Here is a 5,688-nt window from a genome sequence, read left to right on the forward strand (position 1 = left end):
GTTTAAGAACCCAATTTTCCAAAAATACATATATTAAGTAGTTCAAAATCTACTTGGTGCAAGTGTAAATTGATGGGAATACCAGTGAAATTCCATGTGGGAGTTTGTTTTGAACACATCCTATCTGAGCCAAATGATGACACAATTTTTAAAAGACTAAATCCTTTATTCACCTGAGAATTCTGCATCTACCTGGCTTCCTCTTGGACAGGAGAGGTTTTAGAAAGGATCCTGCATCTCTGGAGCACACATACTTTTAAGTAGATGTCATAGTGACTAGGAATGGCCAAGTCCCCTTGTCAGCCACCCCATGTATCATGCTTGCCTGTTCCTAATGCTTCCCTGTCCCTGGGGATCTTGGTGCACTGCTGGAGCTGGTCAGAGCCCTTCAGATACACCTGGCAATGTAAGTATCATTGTTTGTGACCAGAAACAAACTTCTTCCTCTGCGTCTGTGAGAAATTTCAACTGCCCTACTGGGAATTCAGTCCCACCTCCTGCCAGAAACCATGCTCTGACATTGCTCTGCAGTGTAGGAAATTCCACATAAGATCTGGCAACTGAAGCCTGATTGTGCTTGCTCTGCTAAATCCCCAGGGCTCCAGAGAGTGAATGGTGCCAGTTTCTTCCTGCTAAGGCTTTGTCCTTGCTTTAATAGGAGATCACCAGACAGTGCCTTGTCCAAAGGGAACAGGACAGAACTTGACTGGCAAGAACTGCAACTTGTTTCTTGCACTCCAGCTCCTCAGTTCTCAGGAACAAGAGCTGGCAGGAAAGCCCTCATGGAGTCACTGAGGAAACCCTCATTGTTTGCTGATGACTTTGCAGAGGCCGTAAACACCTAGACACCAACTCACAACATGTGCTGACCACCAACATGTTCCAGCTTGGACACCTAAGACTGAGTCCAGAGCCACCTCCTGGGAGTCACAGATGCCTTTTAAAAAAAACCCCACCCAGCCTCAGAGACACCCCCTGATGGAAATGAGCCCTGAGACTTGAACTGCCCCCACCTGGACAGACCTCAGAGCCTGTCATTGAAGCAGGCCTGCAAAATCAACCAGGGCAATAGAATATACACACTGCCAACATATAACATGGGAATAACACTCAGCTACACTTGCTCTAGCCATGAAATTTACCAGCATATTTGAAACAACTTTATGATAATAAATTCTCCATCTTTCACAAATATATTCTTGGGAAAATTCAACTTCCCAAAAATAATTCAGGGAAAACCAGTTGGAATCATTAAAAAATACAGAATCAGTAGAAAAATCTTCCTATAATGGAAAGATCAGACTCAGTAACTGGAAAATCCAATTTCCTAAAGGAATACATGTAAATTTGCACAAAATTTTAGAGAATAGTTAAAGAGGTTACACACCTGATAGATACTAAGGCTTGAAAATAGTTCTGGCAAAAACCTGGATATGAGGGCTGGGATTGTAGCACAGTAGTAGAGCTCTTGCCTACCATGTGTGAGACACCAGGTTCGGTTCTCAGCACCACAAAAATAAATAATAAATAAAGATTTATCAGCAGCTAAAAACAATAAAAAGCTGAGTAAGAGGTAATTCCTGAAAATAGGTGCAAAATTTTTAATTGAAATATTAGGGAACTTAATGTATCCATACATAAATAGGATGTTTCATAATCTCTTTTGGTTTCTCAATGAACACTATGTTCTTAAGGAAAAAAAATATGCAGATCAATATATGACTAGAATATATTCTTGCAGTCAATGAAAACAGCATTTCAAAATTCAAAATACAAAGACAGTGAAGGCATAAAGAAATTCTATTAAAGGCTGGGTTCTGGCTCAGTGGTAGAGTGCTGGCCTAGCATGTGTGAGGCATTGGGTTGGAACCTTAGAACCACTTTAAAAAAATAGTAAAAAAAAAAAAAAAAGAAAGAAAGAAAACTTGGTTAATATTTTTTTCATAATATTGCAGAAAAAATAATTTCCTCCATTTCCAAATGCAACTTTCTCTATTTACTGTATACAAATCTGGTTCATGTTTTTGTGTTTTCACTAGGTGACTGCACATGTGTGTATCCATGAACAATTACCATTTCACCCCTTTTCACTTTCACAATTATCACAGTACAAACTGATTTTTAAACTTGATATTTCACTAGACAATGTATCTTACAACACTCTCAAAATAAAGTATGTCTTCAATTATTTTTAACTGTGCTATACTAATAGCTCAGATTTTAAATGTCTCTTAAAGCTGCATGTGGTAAAGGTTTAGTCCCCAGTGGTGACACTGGGACATAATGGAACATTTAAGAGGTGGAGCCTAGTGGAATATCTTTAGGTCTTTGTAGGAAGGCCCACAAGGGAATTGTGGGGCCCTGGCCCCTTCCTCTCTCTCCCTATAACTTCCTTTTCTTGTGGTTGACAGTTTTATACTACCATGATGTGCCGTCTCCCCACAGGCACAAAGCAATGGGGCCAACTAACCAGAGACTGAAACCTCCAAAACAATGAGCCTATCCTGGCAAGGTACACAAGACCTATAATTCCAGCAACTTGAGTCAGGAGGGTCCCAAGCTCAAGGCCAGCCTCAGCAACTTACTGAGATCATGCTTTTAAAAATCGATGGCTGGTAAATAGCCTAGTGGAGAGGACACCTGGATTCAATCCACAGACCACAAGGAAAAAAAAAAGGTCAAAATAAGCCTCATCACTGGTATTAGATATAGTGGTGGGAAACTGACTAAAATAACTAACTTGATTATTTCATGTGAGCCCACTTATCTAGGGGTTTAGTGTTCTGTAAAAAAGCATAGCATTTTTTTTCCTGCGGAAACATCTAGAAACAGAATTGCAAGGCATCTTCTGCAACATCAATATAATTTCCAAGTGACCATACAAAGTGATTGATTGTGCAAATAATACATATCCCTGGTTGAAGTATTGCTATTTCCCCACCTGTTTCCAGCATCATTATATAAAGGAAGATATTTATAAAATGAAGATGGGTACATTACATGTTTTGGAAATTCATACAAAACATGCTTTATTGTGTCATTTAATATTATTTTATAATTTCACACTTATATATGAGAAGCATGACAAACATAGGACATGAGATTCTTCACAATGGTCTGAAGAGTGTGGGCAAAGGGCAATGACCACAAATGCAAGCTTTCTTCACTACTGGTGTTGCTTAATGATCATAATCGGTATACACTGTTTTGTAATTAAATATTATGACAGCAAAATGGGAAGAGCTGAGAAAGAGTTGTTTAGCCTTGGTCTACTTGTACACAAAATATCCCAGGAGTCAACTGGGGATTCAGGAAGAGCACCTTCACTCCTCCAGCGGCACTTTGTGAATGGTGCCCCCTAGTGGTTTGAGGGATGTAGCCTGAAGAGCTGTGTTGGCAGGAGATGGGGAGACAGGAAACTCTCTGGATGACTTCATGGTGCTTGGTATCCTAAAGCTCAAAATTATGAAAATGATTTCAAAATGGGAAGTTCAAGATACTGCCTTCTTCAAAGTTTTTCTCAAAAACTCAGATAAATAGTATCTGAATGTTCACCTATACATGCTCAGATATCATTGACAGGCTCTGGCAGAGAACTGAGTTTCATTTTTGGAGGAAACGTGCACTTCATCAGAGAACATGAGGCCTCCCCATTTTTTTGGCAACCTGCACCCTACTATTGTAGAAAAAAGGGCATCTTCTTCCCTAAGTCCCCATGCTTCTGGGAAATTAGAAGTGGGTCCTGAAATGGCAGCTTCTCTTGGTATTTCTGGGGCTGTTGCAGCTGTGGATTATAATGAACCCTGTCACTCTGCTGCTTTCCTTCACATAGCCAGTACTGACCAGAGAGCTCTTGGTTCTGTTGATACTGTGTCTTTCCCTGCACCCTATCAACATAGGACAAAGGCAAGGGACTTCTCCGCTGGCTTTCCTCTGTCATGAATGTGGCCCTCTCAAAATGCTGCAGAGATCAAGCAGGATGACTGCAGATGATTTGACTGAAACTGGGAGAAATTTCACTTCCTGTAACCCCTTCACCCTGTGATGCACAACTTGGCTGTTTTCTAATGCCTTTGGAACACAGAGTCACATGAGCCATCCTCTTCACTGGGAAGATCCCAAGCCTCCATAAGAAAGAAGCCAACTCCTTCCAGTGGAGCCTGCTTGGGGGAAAATGTGTTCAGTGGCACTGTTGTCATAATTCATCTGGACAACCTGGTGGCCTAAAAGGGGATGACCTTGGACAGGGAAATCATGTCATCTTCTAGCAATAAACATTTTTTGCTTCTCTCCACATCAGAGTCTGGATTTTTTATTTTGAAACCAAACCTAAAAAGAAAGATATTATTTTCAGACAAATATTTTATTGTAAACCTTGGTTTCAGCATTATCACCAACTTGCTTATTTACCTGGAATGTACACCAAAAAAGGCAATCCTTCCTGGGCTGAATCATGGAAGTTTTTATGCAGGTTATAAATGGTGAACAATTCCCAACTCCCAACTTCATCAGAATCTGCAGCAGCCCTTCTATCCACGTGAACCCAGGCTTCTCAAAGTCTTCCAGCAACCTCTCTGCAACCTCTTCAATTAAACTGAGAAGACCCCCAGTTACCCTATGCACATTCCCACCGTTTCTTGATTTTTCTCAAGTTGTCCCATCAACACATGGCTTCATGTATTGTAAGACTACTCTTAAATGGATTGCATATAAAAGTTATGAACAGAACAAAAGTTTGTAAATACTAGACAGTGTGTTATAGGTATGATCTTAATAATTGCACAGAAGAACTCTAGTCTACATTTTTTCTCCTGCATCAGTTGAGGATAATTGCAATGCCAGCCATAATCCCCAAAGCTTTGAGTCATGTGTTTAAAAATGACAAAATGCTTTTTAGACTATGCAATCTAATTATCTAGGGTTGTAGAGGGTCATGGGCAAGAGTGTCTGGAAGCTCTTTGATATTTAATCACTCCTGAAACATATCTCCAAACTCAGAATGAATTTAGGTAAATATCTAGAAGAATCTTTCATCTACACTTAGGATGGTTAAAATAGTAACTATACTTAACAAAACTGGTACCTCTAAACACATGTTCTCATTTTCTCTTCCAATATAATTAGACACAATGAAATAAGGTGCTAGCATCCATAATTTGTCAATGGATACAGATCAGTTAGCAGGTCTGTTAAAAAAAGATGAAGCCAAAAGGAAGGTGCTCCCTTTCTCATACCCACACCTCCTAGGATTCTCTCCCTGAGCATGCTTGCTTCTGGATCACATGGGCCCATTCTAAACAGTTACACTGCTTTTCAAACAAATTTCTCTCCCAGTCATTATCTTGTTCAGTTTTTCTGAAACTGAATTTGTACAGCATCATTGATTTACAGGACCTTTGAAATGTTTCCAGTTCATGGAACTTTTATAACACAATAACACCATAGCTTACAGAGAATTTGCTATTCTTTTATTGTGCAACAGTGTTCTTATATTCCCTTATTTTCTCTAAGAAAATGTCATCCTAGTCTCAAGCAACCAATATTTTTAATAACCTATGAAAAATGATAGAAGAGAGATATATGGAAACCTGATTCAGTGTATATTAGTGTAATCCCAATACAATAAAACTTTGTGAAGCTTTAATAATAATTCAAAAAAATATCACATCAGAAATTCCCAAAATATTG

Source organism: Ictidomys tridecemlineatus, chromosome 1 (genome assembly GCF_052094955.1).
Source record: "Ictidomys tridecemlineatus isolate mIctTri1 chromosome 1, mIctTri1.hap1, whole genome shotgun sequence".
Classification (NCBI taxonomy): Eukaryota; Metazoa; Chordata; class Mammalia; order Rodentia; family Sciuridae; genus Ictidomys; species Ictidomys tridecemlineatus.